This window comes from Protopterus annectens, chromosome 6.part0 (assembly GCF_019279795.1).
Source record: "Protopterus annectens isolate FY-2018-M chromosome 6.part0, PAN1.0, whole genome shotgun sequence".
Taxonomy (NCBI): domain Eukaryota; kingdom Metazoa; phylum Chordata; order Ceratodontiformes; family Protopteridae; genus Protopterus; species Protopterus annectens.
Window position 1 is genome coordinate 95354032 of NC_056737.1, and position 17784 is coordinate 95371815.

At 47.0% G+C, this 17784-nt stretch overlaps 1 protein-coding gene across 2 annotated transcripts in view; it reads right to left on the reverse strand.

Annotated features, from left to right (window-relative positions):
• Positions 1 to 17784, reverse strand: part of GPATCH2L (G-patch domain containing 2 like) — a 2618649-nt gene that overhangs the window by 901662 nt on the left and 1699203 nt on the right. The gene's annotated exons all lie outside the window — the stretch shown is intronic.

The window sequence follows — 17784 nt, forward strand, 5'->3', positions numbered from 1 at the left end:
GAGCCATACTGTATACCACCTTAGGCATAAAAGAAGGATTGGTCCCGAGGGCCACACTGTCTGGATAAAAAAAATAATGAAAGGCTCCACTGCCATGAGAGCCTGTAGTTCTGAAACCCTCTAGCTGAAGTGACTGCCAAAAGAAAAGCTGTCTTCCAAGAAAGAAATTTTATATCCGCAGTAGCGTCTAGTTCAAATGGAGGCAGAGTGAGTTTTTCCAGCACAAAATTGAGGTCCCATGCAGGAGATGGCACTCTCCTGGGAGGCCTTAAATTTTTGGCCTCTCTGAGATACTGTTTTAGCAGTCGATGAGAAATGAGGGGAAGCTCTGTATTGTAATGAGCCGAGATGGCAGAGGCATGGATTTTTATTGAAGAAAAAGATAGGCCCTTGTCAAGCATCTCAGTTAAGTATTGTAAAATCTGTGGAATATTGAGCTTTGCTATGTCTAGTCCTTGTGCTAGGTTCCAAGCACAGAATCTCTTCCATTTATCAGCATAAGATTTTCTAGTACTAGGCCTCCTGGCTTCCAAAATGACATCCATCACAGGTTTACTGAGAGATGTGATTTGCATAATTAGTTGATTAGCCATGTTGCAAGATTCAGAGTTTGGAGCTGAGTGTGCAGATTTTGACAGTTCTGCTGAGACAATAGATGAGGTGTTTGAGGCAGGTACCACGGAGGAAGGTGTGACATATTCCTTAGAAGTGGGTACCAGTGTTGGCGAGGCCAGTTCGGAGCAATTAGAATAATTTTTGTTTTTTCCTGTCTGACTTTTAGTAAGACCTTGGAGAGTAGAGGCATAGGGGGAAAGGCATAGACTGATAGGTTTTTCCAACTGAAGGACAGAGCATCAACTTTCCATGCTTTTTTGCAATGAGTTCTTGTGCAACATTTATCCAACTGATAGATCTACTTGCCTCTCCCCAAAACTATGTCTGGGCTTCCCCATTTCTGTGTTAACATGCTGAAGATTTGTGGATCCAGTTTCCATTCGTGCAGGTCCATAAGATTTCTGCTTAGGTCGTCTGCCAGAGTATTTTGCTTTCCTGGCTGGAAATGAGCTTGAAGATGTATTTGATAAGTCAAGGCTGTGTTCCACAAGGCCAAGGCTAGTCTACAAAGGGGGTAGGAATGGGTACCCCCCTGCTTGTTTATGTACCACATAACTGTGGTGTTGTCTGTCTTTATCAGTAGTTGTCCTGGATGAAGTAAGTCCTTGAAGGCTGTCAGATCATTCTGAACAGCTAGCATTTCTTTCTGGTTGATATGTAGTTGCATTTGGTTTGGGCTCCATTTGCCCTGAATGCATCTCCGTGCCAGGTGGGCCCCCCCAAGCATAGTCTGATGCATCTGTAGTTAGGATTTGGGTGGCAGGTGGTAGAGTGAATGACAGTCCCTTGTTCGGGTGACATGTCTCTGCCACCAAAGAAACTCCTGTTGTAGGCAGGGAATGAGAGGAATAAGAAGTTATGTACTCACCATAACGTTCCATCTGAGTAGGTAAACTTCATTTGTCAGCAACCTTTGGGAATCAGATCCGAGCCAGCAGCTTTCAACAGCTTTAGATCCGAGCTCCAAGCTCCTCCCCTACCCATAATCCCCTGCCAACCCTGACTGACCCCCAGATCAAGTTTGCCCAACAGCAGAAACTGCTAGCAATGATTAATCCCAAGATAAGTGGGTAAAACCCATGGACCTGAGTATGAGAACATTCGCAAGTGAGGGGGCAGGAGGGAGGGATGGTTGCTGACAAATGAAGTTTACCTACTCAGATGGAACGTTATGGTGAGTACATAACTTCTTAATCTGAAGTAGTTAACTTCATTTGTGCAGAAACCTTTGGGACAGAGTCCCCAGCTACCTGAATCTTGGGCGGCCTTCATGGAAGGATGTTCCGGAGCACTGCAGAGCCAAAGGATGCTCTCCCTCTGGAGATAATGTCCAATTTGTAGTGATTGATAAAAGCATGAGATGAAGCCCAAGTGGCTGCCGAGCAAATATCATCCAAAGAAACTCTAGCTCTAAAAGCCGCAGAGGTAGACATAGATCGAGTAGACTGGACATGGACTCCCTGAGGTGCGGGCCTGCCTGAACTTTCGTATGCTAAAAGGATACACTGTGAAATCCATCTAGAGAGTGTGACTTTAGACACAGATTTACCCAAGTTAAATTTGGCAAAGACGACGAACAACTGGTCGGATTTCCTATGACCAGATGTCCTCTGGATGTAGAAGCGAAGTTGTCTATGCACATCCAATGAATGTAATTTGTATTCCCCTTTGTTATGGTAGTTAGGAAAAAAGACCGGCAAGTTGATGGACTGGTTAATATTTGACTCAGAGGCAACCTTAGGAAGAAAGGAGGGATTGGTCCTGAGGTAAACTCTATCCTTGTGAAAGGTCAAGTATGGGAGTTTTACACAGAGGGCCTGTAGTTCAGAGACCCTTCGAGCCGAGGTGATAGTGACAAGAAAGGCCGTTTTCCATAATAAGAATTTAAGATCTATGGAAGCTGCAGGCTCAAATGGGGGAGCTGTCAAGGCCTGAAGCACCAGCGTTAAATCCCAAGGAGGGACTACATCCTTCAATGGGGGTCTGAGCAGAAAGGTGCCCTTCAAAAAGATCTTACACAATTTCATGGTGATCAAAGAGCCAAATTCATTTCCAACGTGATAATGAGAGATAGCTGCTAGTTGGATCTTGACTGTGGAGGAACTAGCTCCCTGATGAAACAGTCCTGACATAAAGTCTAACACAGCGAGCAGAGGAGCTGTAAAAGGATCCAAATTTTTGCGTTCTGCCCAAATGGAGAAACGTTTCCATTTGCTACTATAAATCTTTCTAGTTGAGGGCTTGTGCGCAGCTACTAGAATGGTTTTAACTGGAGAAGAGATACCGGGAGTCCTAGCTATGAGTGGAACTGGAGCAGCCAAGCTGTGAGCTTGAGGTTCGGGACTGGGATATTAGATCCGGACGGGGATCCAGAATCCAATGAGGATTCACCAGATGAGACCAAAGGTTAGGGAACCAGGTTTGACGGGGCCAAAACGGGGCAATGAGGATTATCCTGCTCCCCAACTGACTGGCTTTCTGAAGAAACTTCAGCATTAGAGGAAGAGGAGGGTAAGCATAAAAAAGACCGGGAGGCCAAGCATGCACCAGAGCGTCTCTCGGGGGTTCTCCGGAGGTGGAAATGAGAGCGAAGTAGTCATAACATTTTGTGTTCGAGGGAGAGGCAAAGAGATCGCAACAGGGTTGACCCCATTTGGCGAAGATCCGATTCGCTATCTCGGGATTCAGAGACCACTCATATGGTAACAAGATGGTCCGACTTAGTTTGTCCGCTAGGATGTTGGACCGTCCTGGAATGTGCGTTGCTATGAGAAAGCGGTTGGTGGAGATCACCCATTCCCACACCCTCATGGCCTCTCGACAGAGTGGGTAAGACCTGGTTCCCCCCTGTTTGTTGATGTACCAGACAACCGACATGTTGTCCATCGGAATCGCAATTGTTCCTACAGGAAGAAGGTCCTGAAGTGCTTGCAACGCTAACAGCACTGCCCTCATCTCTAGGACATTGATATGCAGTGAGGTCTCCATGAGGTCTCACGTGCCTTGGACTGTCCTGCCTGAACAATGCCCCCCCCCTCACCCGAGGCGGGAGGCGTCCGTGGTCACCGTGGCTAGTGGAGGGGTCATAGAAAAGGGGCATCCTTGCTGAAGGTCCGGAGATTGGAGCCACCATAGGAGGGCCCTTTTGCAGGCCCTGCTGAAAGGAACTGGATGGCTCAGAGGGTAGTGAAGAAAGGACCACTGGACCTGAAGGTTCCATTGTAAGACCCTCATGTTCAAACGTGCCATTGGCAATAGGTTGATCGCTGCCACCATCGAGCCAAGAGCCCTCAGGACCAATTCTGCCGGGGGAGCTGGAGATTGTAGAATGGCCTGCACATGTAGCCTCAGGGATAGTAGCCGTTCTGTGGTCAAGAAAGCCAGCAGCTTGATTGTGTCCAATCTGGCCCCTATGAAGTCTATAGTCTGAGTCGGAGTAAGAGACGACTTCTCGATGTTGATAGTGATCCCCAGCCGGGGAGCTAGACGAAGAAAATAGTTTCTGGCTGCACAGAGTAGATGCCTTGTCAGGGTGGTCAGGAGCCAGTCGTCCAGGTACTGGAAGACCTGAATTCCTTGGATCCTCAGGTGGGCCGCTATCACTGCTAACACTTTGGTGAACACCCTGGGGGCTGTGGTGAGACCAAAGGGGAGGACCCTGAATTGGAAATGACTGGCTCCCAGCCGGAAGCGGGGGAACCTCCTGGATCGCCTGTCCATCAGAATATGGTGGTACGCATCCTTGAGGTCTACAGAGCACATTCAATCGTTCTCCCGCAAAAGGGGGAGAATGGAGTGAAGAGTGACCATGCGGAACTTCTCTTTGGTTACTGACAGGTTCAGGGAAGAGATGTCGAGGATCGGTCTTAAGTCCCCTGTCTTTTTTGGCACCAAGAAGAACCTGGAGTAAAACCCGGACCCGCACTGGTCTGGGGGGACATGCTGGATGGCTCTTTTTTCCAGCAAATGTTGGATTTCCATTGCTGCGGCCTCCCTCTGCTCGGGTGGGACATCGGGGTGGTATCTGGGGCTGCGTGGGTAACGAGAAAAGGGAATTTGGTATCCTCTGGATATGATGCGAAGCACCCAGCGGTCTGTCATAATGGACTCCCAAGCTGCTGGGTGCTTCGAGAAACGCCCCCCGACTGCCTCCAGAGTGGTGCAGTCGGGCAACCCTTCAGGGGTGTTGCGTGGGTTGGTCCGAGAAGGGTTCTCTGGATCCAAAGTTCTGCGGGCTCTCTCTGCCTCTAGGGCGGCGTCCACCCTGCCCTCCTCTGCCACGGGAGGGCTGGGAGTCCGGAGCGGGACGGGACTGTTGCGACTTCCGGAACGACATCTTCTTCTGTCCCTTTTGGTTCTTAGAAAAGGACCTCTGGGGAGCAGAGAAGCGGACTCCGACGGCAGACGACGTCTTCCTGTCCTTTTCGTTCTGGACCAAGGTATCTCGCACGGTTTTGCCGAAGAGGGCAGAACCATCAAAAGGGGCATTAGCGAACGACGCCTTAAAGGGTTCCGCGAAATCACAGTGTCGGAGCCAGGCCTGACATCTCATAACGAGGCCCGCTCCGCCGGCTCTAGCGGCTCCTTCCGTGGCATGAGACAGAAGCCGCATAGAGGTGTTAGATATGGATCGTAGAGTGGCCATCCGGGTGGAGTGCAATTGTTTGTCCTCCGCCGACATGGACTCGGGATATGATAAGGTCCCACTGCAGTCAGAGCACGTGTGCCATGTAGCTCAGCGACCTCACAGAGAAGGTCGCTGAACTAAACACCCGCTTCCCTAGGCGGTCCATCGACCGAGACTCCTTGCTCGGGGGATGAACCGAGGGACTCTCCTGAGCAAGTTCCCTCTTGGTGGCCACCGCCACCAACATGGCATCTACAGGGGGACCCTTACTCCAGTGGGACTTGTCAGAGGTTGGGCTAAGGATCTTGTCCGGGAGCTTGGGGACTGGCTCCACGCCCTGGTAGTGATCAAGTCTACCAGGGGGTCAGCCGGAGGGGACACCCAAGAGGTAGACGGGGCTGCTTCAAACGCCTCCAGGAACACGGATTCGTCTGAGGTAGGCTTTGGGGCAGACCTCCCCCCCTTTATTCTGAGCATCTCCATGATGTCACCAAATGAGACATCTTTGGGGGGTGATCTTGGGGAGCCTTCCCCTTCCTCCAAATTAGTGTCCTCAGTCAAGGACTCGGGGGAGTCCAGGTGCCTCCTCTTGCACCTTCGCTTGTGAGGGACCTCCTCGGGGGGGCTGTCCGAGGAGGTCTCACCAGCAACGTCTTGTTCCACTGGAACTACCTGGGACATCAAAGCAGGCTGTCGCTGGGGCCATGTGATGGAAGCCAGGCCCAACTGAGAAGGAGTGCAGGGTGGAGCCGTGGCAAGGGTCGGGGGCCTGGAATCCCTCGACAGAACCCTCTCCACCACGTCAAATGCCGAAGGAGAGTTGCTCTCTCTGGGATCCGAAAGCAGACTCTCCCTCGGATCGATGGACAGATCGGGGCCGGCGCCGAAGCAATCGGATCCGACGGACCAGCATGCTTCGACCCGGAGGGAGCCGAAGGCATACCGATACCGCCAGATCTGAAGCTCAGCCCTCGGCTCTGAGAGCTCGGATCCGAAGAAAATGGACCCGACAGACTCGAGGGAAGTGTCGGCACCGAAGTACCAGAGACTATCGGCGCCGAAACACCCCCGGCTCCAAGGCTGCCCGGCTCTGAAGACTCCGAACCCGGGAAACGGAACGGAGAAGGAGCTATCGGGGCAAAGAAGGGGGTCGAGCTCCCCCTCGGAGGGGGGGGGGGAGGCAGGAGCACTCCCATCTGCAGTTGGGCCTGGAGGAATCTTCTCATCATCCGGTCCAAATCTGCATCTGTGAGACTTCTCGTAGATCTCGATGAGGCCACCGAGGCAGGGCAGGAGTGTCGCCTCAATGACCTCGAAGGAGATCGGGTCTCCTGCTCCAAAGGACCCGGTGAAAAGCACGGGGACCGGATCCGAGAAGGAGGAGAACCAGAAGACCAGGAGGGAGAAGACTGCTTAGCCGGGGGGGGGGCCGAAGCAGAGGCCTCGGCCCACTGCTTGTGGTGCTTCTCCCTCCTCCTTTCTTTCCTAGCCTCCCTCTCCTCCGAGCCTAAGGGGGAGGTTGAGTCCCGGCCGGGGGGAGGGAAGCAGGAGTGGCAGCTGCTGCTGGAGCCACGGAAGGACCAGAGGTAGAAGCCGAGTCCTGGGGCAGAAGACCCGCCAGATTCAGCTTAGACCTCCGGTCCTTAAGTGCCCTGGGGTTGAACGCTGCACAAATGGTACAACCAGAGGACAGGTGTTCAACCCCAAGACTCAATACACACCGAGTGTGGCCATCCGCTGGGGACAGCTTATGGCCACACTCGGTGCACTTAGAAAACATTATCTTTGGGGCCTCAGACATACTCAAGAAAGTAACTCAAACACACAAGGCCCCAAACACACACACACAACACTGACGGAACCACGAAGATAGGGGAAGGATAACTAGAAATAAAATAAACTAAGAGAGTTTAGACTAAAAAGGGGGCTAAACACACTCTCACACCAAAGATCAAAGAAAAGTTGTAAAAAGTTTAATTTTTTTCTCACAAAGAGAACGAGAACGCCAGGAGACTCTGGATCAGGCTGCTGAACAAAACCGCGGCAAACTAGGTCTGGAGTCAGTCAGGGTTGGCAGGGGATTATGGGTAGGGGGAGGGGCTTGGAGCTCGGATCTAAAGCTGTTGAAAACTGCCGGCTCGGATCCGAGGTTGGTTCCGATTCCCAAAGGTTGCTGCACAAATGAAGTTAACTACTTCAGATTCATGGTTTCCAGGCTGTGACAATGTTGACTCCATAAGCTCTTTAGGTACCATTGAAGTTTCCTCACATGCAGTCTCGCATATGGAATTAGTAGAATGCAGGATGCCATGAACCCCAAAGCCTGCAGAATTTGTCTTGCAGATAACTGGGTTTTTGTTGCCATTTCTTTGAAGTATGTTGTCAATTGCATTTGTTTGTCTGGCGTGAGGTAAGCCATCTGGGCAGTTGTATTCAAGCTTGCACCCAGGAATGTAATTATTTGAGAGGGTACCAGTTGTGATTTCTTTTCATTTATGGTGTACCCTAGGCATGCTAGAAGCTTTTTTACAAACGCCAGATGTTGAAGAATAGTGTCCTTGTCCTCTGCCTGAATGAGACAATCATCCAGATAAGGATAAATTTGAATGTTTCTTTGTCTGCAGAATGCAATTACTGGTGCCAGGCACTTTGTAAAGACCCTGGGTGCAGTAGATAAGCCAAAGGGCAGTGCAGAGAATTGGTAATGCAAAAAACCTGCTTTGAAGCGGAGGTATCTTCTGCAAGATTCCCTTATTGGGATATGCAGGTATGCCTCTTTAGGTCTAGAGTTACCAACACAGGCAGTAGCTGTTGTAAAGTCAGCATTTTGAATTTTGGAATGTCCAAGAACGTGTTCAGAATCGATAAGTCCAGTATTGGACGCCATGATTTGTCTTTTCTGGGTACCAGGAAAAGTCTTGAATAAAATCCTTGCCATTTTTCCTTTTCTGGTACCGGTTGAATAGCCCCCATATCCATGAGGGACATGACTTGTTTCTGGGCCTCTGCCCACTGGTTTTGTGGCAGATCTGGCCATCCATTTGGAATTGGCAAAGTATGGAAATGAAATCTGTACCCCTGGGATACTATGTTTAATACCCACTTGTCCTGGGTAATTAACTGCCAATTTTGAGCATGAAGTGCTAGTTTTCCCCCCCAAGGTGGCTGCCAAAAGATAAGTGCTTGGAGATGGTAGAGGAAAGTCATTGAGACTGCTTACTGTATAGCTGTGCTTTGTTACCTCCAGATTTGGAGGTGGAGGCACCCCACTGTTTGACCTGTAAGATCCCTGTGATTGATATCTGGAGCCTTTTGAGCACCTGGGTTTGCCCTGAGTGGCTCTGTTTGACACAGATAAGGACCGATTCTTAGTAGGCCAGTACCTACTGAACCTGGGTGGCTGCACTTGCAAGAAATCTTTTACAGTTTGCATAGATTTAGCTTTGTCTTCCATTTTCTTTAAAATCTCTTCTGCCTTATTACCAAACAGACTATCATGTTGTAAAGGGGCATCCAACAATTTAGTTTTAACATGATCAGGCAGATTTTGCTCCTTGAGTCAGGCATGCCTTCTTATCACAGATCCAGTTACGGCGGCCCTGCAAGAGGCCTCCAAGGAATCAAAACCACATTGCAAAGTATGCTTTCCAACCTGTTCTGCTGAATGCAATAAATCCTCTAACTCTTTATTTTCCACACAATCAGAAATCAACATCATCTTCTGTTTCAGTAAGCCCATAACATGCTGTTGATATTTAAACATATCAAACTGCCAGTTTAAAGCCCTGATTGCCAAGGTTGCAGAAGTATAAACCTTCTTACCCCATCTATCCAGCGCCCAGGAATCTCTATCAAAAGGGGTAGGATTTTTGGCTGTAGAAGCCTTAACATCCTTGGGACCCTGAGAAATAGTCTCAGGATCAGCAGCAGGATTTTTGAAAATAAATTTGTGGGAGTCAGGAACCCTGTAATATCTGTCTGGCTTACTAGGAGCCAGAGGCAGGGAATCAGGAGCCATGCTTGATTCTGAGAACACATCATCAACAATATCTAATACAGGAGGTATTGCCAAAGGCCTATGCTGAGGAAGAAGAAGGAAATCCCCAAGCCTCTTTTTTGACTCAGAGAAGTCCTGACTCTCCCAGTGAAAATGTTCCCTTAAAGTATGTAAAGTCTCTCCAAAAGAGTAATCCTCAGGAGGAGATGCAGGTGGGATGGATTCCTCTGCATCAGAATCCACATAAGGTGGAACAGAAAATTCCTGATCAGAAGAGGAATCAGAAGAAATGGAAACCTAATCTGAAGATTCATAATCAGTGCCTTACCTAGGCCTCTTAGCATGGGGGTGGGGGGGGGGGGGCCCCCTGATCAAGGTAATTAAATCCTCAGCCATTTTGATAATTTGTTTTTTAGGCATAGGGGCCTGAGCATGTGGCTCGTGCGTCGTTTTTTTTAGACATAGAAGTCGTTTTTTACCTTGTTTTTTTTTTATTCATTTTTATGATTCGGTTTAATATAAAAATGTTGAGGCCTGAAATCACCCTCAGAAGCCAGTGCCTGCTGAACGGTTCCGGACCCATCCAAGGAAAAGCCATCCGCGGGTTCAATACTTTGTGAATCTCATGGCATACCGGACTCCGAATGAGTCTCAGTATAGGCCTGCGACACAAACGTAGCAGGTATCAGGGGCTGTGAAAGCGCCTCACTGACTACCGGCGAACCGGCGACTGGCTTAGGAGAAGCTTCGTCGGTTTTGGACCTCGACGGTCTGTCTCTGTCTTTTTCCTTGCATTTACTGTGAACTCCGGTAGTCTGATTGCTAACCGATGACATTTCAGGGTAGTTAAATCTTGAACCAAAATATTTAGAAGCAAAAATATACAGACACTTAATAGTGCATTGGTTAAATTTAGCACAAAACTGACAGCAAGGCACGTTGTGATCAGGGCCTAGGCAAGGAATACAGTACAAATGAAAACCCTTTCCCACAAGTAATGCAATTATTAACTTTTACTGACATTGGTAAGGAGCAAGAAAAAGTTTCCCCGACGGGGTACTTAGCTTTAGTTTCAAGACTTTGGTTCTGAAACTCAAAAATGAAAATTTCAGGAGTCGGCCGACCGGCACTTGCGAACTGCTTCTGCTTTGGGCACCGCACGGCAAGAAAGACTGGTTAAAATGGCGTCGACTGCATGTTTTTATACCGCTGACGAACTGACGTCATGAAGAGGAGACAGCAACCGACGCAGGACCCAAGACTTTGTTATCTAGGCTGACTGAGGGCAACCTGCCAGCAAATTACCCAAATGTAATGACTGCAACAGTGAAACACGAAGAACGTACAGAATTGCAGCAGATAGTAAAGACAACCACAAGGCCTTCTATAGTTATGTAAAGAATCTCCACGGCAATACCCAGATTTGCTCTAAGCTACTGCACAATGCTCCTATACCGAGCCAACAGATATTGCCAGTATAATGGCCAACAGTTTCAGTGTCAACTTTACCTCCCCCCCCCCCCCCCAAAAGACCAATCACAATACCAGAAGATTGCCAGGCAGCCAGTATTACTGCTGCACAGGTCAAAACAGCACTGTCCAAGGCCAAGTATACAGGGTCTATGGGACCTGACAATATCCCTGGTTGTGTTCTACATGAACCACAGAGTGAACTGGCACCTCACCTGTGTGCCCTGTTCAATCACAGCTTCACTTCAGGCTTTGTCCCTGCCGAATGGCACACTGCTACAGTCATCCCTCTCCACAAAGGAGGAGTGACTACAGACCCTGGGAACTATTGCCCCATTAGCCTGATGGGTCTGATATGCAAAGCTATGGAGCACATCATTATGGACCTTATAAAACAATAATTTTCTTGGGTGGTGAATGCCAGGGTACCTTTTTGGCTAGGTTTATATAGGCCCTAGGGACAATAGCCTAGTACCTACCTATGAATCTATAATAAACAAGGATATTGGGAATCTCCAACTCTGGATCCCACACAGTTTGGCTTTCTGAAGGGTAGATTATGCCTACTCAACTTGGTCGACTTCTTTGATTCAGTCACCAGAGCTGTGGATGAAGGCAAGGTGGTTCCATACAGCCTACCTTGATCTGCCCAAGGATTTTGATACCATTCCCCACTCAGGAATCATAGAAAAACTCACTAAGCTTGGCATCAACCCCTAAGTCACTAGGTGGGTTGCAAACTGGCTCACAGATAGAACCCACAGTATGAAAGTAGCTGACTCCAAGTCAGACTGTCGATTAGTCACGAGTGGAGTCCCACAGGGTTCGGTCCTGGGTCCTCTCCTGTTTGGTATCTACTTCTCTGAAGTCCAGGCCAACACAAAGGGACTCTGGCCAACAAAGCTCACAGACGACTGCAAGTTGGGAGCTATTATTAACTCTCCAAGTGATGTTGACATCCTACAGAATGGCCTCACTGTGACCAACAACTGTTGTCAGAACCATGGCCTTAAGCTCAATGCCAAAAAATGTGTCATCATCCCCTTTGGAAAAAACCCAGTTCCCATGAATTATCACATTGATGGTAGTCCACTGAACACAGAAGGCATTATAAGAGATCTGGGAACACAGGTTGACAGCAACCTCTCTTTTGATCACCACATTGCCACTGTTGTCATAAAGTCCTTCTATGTGGCACATCTCATTACTAAGGGTTTTGCATCCAGGAAGAAAGAGGTCATTGTCTCCCCCTACTCTTCCCTCATTAGGCCATTCGAGTACAATGTCCCATTTGGCATGTACCTCACTAGACACCTGCAAAACTGGAGAGGCCACAAAAGTACCTCACAAAGAGGAACCTAGGCCTTAAACACTTGTCCTATATGGACAGACTCAAAAAACTCCAGCTATTCTCTGTCTCATATCGCCTACTTAGAGGCGATCCCTGCTTGACTTACAAAGCCATGTCTGACCCAGCTCTGTTAGAAATGCTGGATCTAAAGACATCCCAATCCATCTGCATCACAAGCTCTAGCGACCTCAACCTCATTGCTACAATTAACAGAACATGCTGGAAGACAGGTTCATAACCCAGAGACTGCCCATGCTATGGAACAGACGTCCCATACATGTCAAGCAGAGCACCTCGCTGACCCTCATCAAGAAAAATCTTGATGAGTGGATGGGGAAATAGAAAATTCACCCCGTGGATAACAACAGTGGCTCTACTAGATAGAGGCACTAGGAACTAAGGTTGGGTGGCACTATGGCAGGGTAATATTATGGCTAGGCTTGTAAAGGTCCCAGGGCCATTAGCCTGGTACACACCTGTGAACCTATGTAGAACACATCCAGCAATATTGTCGGGTCCCATGGAAGCTGTATTCTTGGCCTTGGACAATGCAGCTTTAACCTGTGCTGCAGTAATGCTGGGTGCCTGGCATTCCTCAGGTATTGTGATTGGTCATTTAGGGGGGGAGAGAGAGGGGTAAAGTTGGCACTGAATCTGTCGGCCAGTATGTCGGCAGTATCTGTTGGCTCAGTATAGGAGTTATCATTGTGCAGTAACTCAGAGCAAATATGGGTATTGTCATGGAGATTCTTGATATAACTATCCTTTATGCATATGGAGACACCACCACCTTTGGAGCTTTGTGGTTGTTTAGGGTGTCTGCCACAATTCTGCTTTCATAGCTGGCTTTAGAGGTTTTGATGAGGGATCTCAACTTTTTCTTGAGGCTAATAAGGGAGTTTTTCCAGTCTTGGGACTTCACCTTTTTCTGCAAAAAATTCTTACTTCTGTTGTAGAGTTTAATAATGACAGGGGACCACCAGACTGGCTTCCTTTTTTTGGAGGAGAGTGTCTTGGCTCTGTTGGGTATGGCTAGTTCCATGCATTTATGTAGGTGTTCATACAGTGCACTGGTGTATGATTTGGCAGTCATGCATCTATTTTCCATTAACATGGGTGCCGTGAAGTTAGCCACCTCTGTTTTTAGGAGTCCAAAGTCAATTTGGAGAAGTTTTTCATTGTAGTTACCTTTGCAAGGGGATGTGGGTGAGATGTGGGTTTCTATGGCGATTAGCTTGTGGTCGGATATAACAAGGGAGGAACTGACTATTTGTATAGAGCAATGGTTACCCATGTTAGTAATAACCAGGTCAAGAATGTTGCTTCCTCTAGTGGGGGTAAGAATGAGCTGGTCCAAGGCATTGGAGCTAATGAATTCCAGGAAGTATTGGGCCAGTGAATTGGTGCATGAGTAGTTTTCAAGTTGATGGAGGGGTAGCTGAAGTCACCTAGTATGACAGTGCTGGGTTGGACCATAATAGTTTCCAGGGTGCTTAGGAATGTGTAGTGAGAGTCTTGAGACATGGTTGGGGACGTATAGCAGGCTACAACATGAATCGCCATCTTACCCAATGTTAGTTGTACCTGAAGTATCTCAGATACGTTATGCTGGGCTACTAGTCTGGCAGTGTGCATATCCTTTATGCATATGGAGACACCACCACCTTTGGAGCTTTGGTCCATGTTCTGGGGCCGAAAGGTGTGGAATGAGTTAAAGCCTGGTAGCAAAGGGGTGCTTTCCGTTACAGCACAAATGTCGATGTTCTCCATTTTGAGGAGTGCTTCGAGCAAGTGCATCTTGAGATTTTGACTTCTAGCATTGAGCAGCATGACCCTCAGACTGCATTTATTTATAGCAGTTACGGTGGTAATTTGGTCTTTGGAACATCGCCTAAAAAAGGCACTACAGGGGAGGCAAGAGCCTTAGCCAGTATCCGGAAACCCAGGGCTGACAGATGCAGGTCATCTCTGGCAAAGCATCGAGGTCTGTCAATCATGTCATCCCAAGCAGATAGATACTGAATCCCCTTAGAATGACACCAGAAACTTAGCCAATTGTTGAAGTCAATCATTTTCTGCTTGCACTGTGGTATCATTCTGGGTGACTATCTAATGCTGCTCAGGTAGTTCCTGAATATTCCCAGTTTAGCTGGGGGTCCAGGTTTTATTTTTACTTCAAAGGAGACCAATTTTTGGTCTGACCTTACCAGAGAAGGCATTACAGTAGTGGGTGTGCAGCATTTTCTCTATCTTCATATGATGGTAGGCATCATTGAGGTCTACTGAGTACATCCAATTGTCCTTCCTCAGCAGAGGTAGAATGGACTGCACCATTCACATCCAGAACTGTTTCATAAAGGGATTCAATTTGCTTAAATCTAGAACAGACCTGAGGTCCTTGTTCTTCTTTGGTACAAAACAGAATCTTCAGGAGACCCTGGATCCTTGTTGATCTTGTGGGACCTCTTAGATGACTTGCTTTGCTAGTAGCTTCTGAATCTTTAATGCTGCCTGCAGTCTCTGACTGGGTGGAATGTCCATGAGATGTTTGCAGGGGAACTTGGAATTTCTAAAAAGGGAATAGTATAGCCTCTGGATGTAACTCAACACTTTTTTAATTTCTCCAAATCTTTTGGGTTTATAATACCATGATGGGAGTAGACCCCATTCCCAAGTCAAAGTATGATTAAAGTTCATGAAATTAGTATTGTTTCAATCTTTGATGTCAGACAAAAGTGCTTTTCGCAGCACCTGCAATGTGCCCAGTAATGACTCCTCCTGCAATTCGTACATGTATTGGTAACATATCTAAATACGATTGCAGATCCTTTTTTAGTTGTTTCTACTAGTACTGCAACTGTTTGGGTATCTTTCTTCCAGATTGCTCCATTTCAGCCTGCAAATCTTGATATTCTAGGAGTTTGTGTCTCTCTGTACGCAAGACACTGTAGTCAGTGTGTGTGTGTGGCGATTTCAATTAACAGTGCTAGTAATTATCAGTGTTAGTTTTGTCTTCTTTACATGGATCACTATATCTGGTTTTCTAGCATCTATCTTTTGAACTGCTGGTAATGGGTGATCCTATGTGATGTAGACTTCAACATTTTCTGTGATGCTTTGTGGCTCATGTTTCCAGTGTTTTTCAGCCACTTCAGTACCATAATGTTTGCACAATCCACAGTGCAACAGTCCTGCCACATTATTATGCTTTAAGTATACAATCCTTCTGTCATTAGTATGGCACAACCAGCAACAAGGTGTGAGACTGTTTCCAATTCATTTTACAAAGCATACATTTGTGTTTCTCCCACATGTTCAATAGACATTGTAACCAATGTGCATGTAGCCCACTGCCTTGGGCCGCCAATATTAACCTTTCATCTTTTGGTTTGAATTCACCTCTCTTAACCATTCCTGCATTTGATCCTGATCAACATGATGTTCTTCCAAAAGTTTTCTATACTTGCAACTAAAGTTATGCATTTCCACATTTCTTGCCTTCTCATCTGATCCTTCACCTTATATTCTTTCTTTTGTTTTTTGGCACATTCAGTTGCTGCCTGATGTTTATCTATTTTGGTTTGATTTCCATTCCTGCTTGACCCTGATATGCTTCTGCAAGACTAAGCAGGAAAGTCATCTTAGATTTATTCTTCTCAAGTTTCAAAATATTCACTGTTTGGGTCTTGTGAGGTCAGCAGATATGTCTGCAGTCCCACAACTGCAAATTTATACATGTAATCAGTTTCTAGTCTTGGTATGCACTGATTCTTATAAATCATTTGGTGGGAATGAAGCATCCTTCTTGTTTTCCTGTCTAATCTGTCCAACACATTTTGGGGCCACTCAATCACTCCAAAACTGTAAGTTACTTAGCAAATTGGTTTACAGCTTGAAATTTGTTCCAAGATATCAATGCTGTTTTCAGGATTAATTTAAGTCTTCTAAAATACTTGCATTTCTTCATGTTTTAATGTTGAACCTTCATTAATTCCCAAATATTTATGCACACCCTCCCACTCAAGTTCTTTTATATCACATTCTTGGCACTGCAGTTTTCCTGCTTTAAAAGTTGCTTTTGCACATTTATGAAGACCAAATTACATTCTTATATCTTCTGAAAAAGTTTTGACTACTTGCAGTTGTGCTTTCAGTTCCTCATCTAATGAGCTACACAATTTTAAATCATCGACAAAGAGAAGATGTGAGGTCTTTACACGTTGTTGTTTTCTAGAAGCCAGATTATAGCAATGGCCTAAATATGCTAAATAGACAACTTAAAGGGTTAAGGGCAAGACAGAATAGCAGCGGTGACAGGGAGTCATCCTGGAATATCCCCGTTTGAATTTTTATCCCTCGAATAATAATTTGTCCTTAACACCCATGTGTCTAAGGTGATGGTCACCCAAACTTCTGGGTGATGACTCAAACAGCACCCAACTGCCTCTGGAACTAGACAGTCAGGCAACCCTTTACGGGCACTGAAAGGGCCCATTGGGGAAGGCTCCACAGAAACCCTGATGCTACGCACCACCCCTGCCCCAGGGGCAGCATCCATTATGGATCCCCTAACCTTGGGATTAACCCTCTGAAGCAGCATCCTGGGAAGACTGCTGTAACTTTCTAAAAAAGAGATGTTTGCCCACTTCTGATTCCTTGAAAAGGTTCACTGAGGTGTAACAAAATGCACTCCTACAGCAGACAGCATCTTCCCTTCTTGCTCACTCCCAGTTACAGTATCCTTTATTTTTTGCCCAAACAAGCAGGAGCAGTCAAATGAAGCATTAATATAAGACACCTTGAAGCAATCTGCAAAGTTATATAACCACATCTAAGTATGGTAACGCATGACGATGACAGAGCAAGCCGCTCAGGATGCTCCATCTGCTGCATTGGCAATAATCCTCATGGAAATATTGGCAACTGATAGAAGGGTAGACAAATGATTGTCTGAAGACTGCTGTGTGTCTTAATATGTCAATATTTCAGACACCAGATCGTGTTGAAGTCTAGTCAAGTGTGATAAATAATTAGCTGCCCACAAAGCGAATGTGGCTGGGGCATACAAGTCCTTCCCCAAATGGTCCATAGTCGATATTCTCTGTTTGGGGTATGAACTAAGGAGCTCTCCTCAGAGATTTACTTTTGGTTACTGCTGCCACTACAACTGCATTCATGGCCTGACCCTTACTCTAATGTAGCTGGTCTTTGGGGGAAGCAAGAATTTTATCGAGCTTCTTGGAAATGGGCTCTGACACACTAAATCTATAAGCGCTTCCAGAGGGGGAAGCGCCCAAGTCATGGATGGGCCCATGCCAAAGGTCTCCATCTGGAGAAGGGCCTTTGATGGTCCAGCCCCTCACACTGGCAAAGAAGTTCCAAGAGATCACCAAAACAGGTTGTTACCCCAAGGATACTTAGGGAAACCCCTCTTCTTTCTCAAGGTTAGCATCCTCCATGAGAATCTCTTCTACAGAGTCAAGGTGCTTCCTCTTACACTGCCTCTTACCTCTGACCTTCCATTCTGGCAAAGCCAGAGGAAAGGAGGAAATGGCAGGAAGTTCCGCCATGAGAGTAGACTGTAGACCAACTAGCATAGGCTGTCCGGGAGCAGACAGATGACTAGTTGCAGTTCCAGATAAGAAAGGGGATGGAACACCAGCTGGGGAAACCCAACCCATCTTCTTAAAGGAGAACATTGTCTCCACATTGTTGAACTGGACA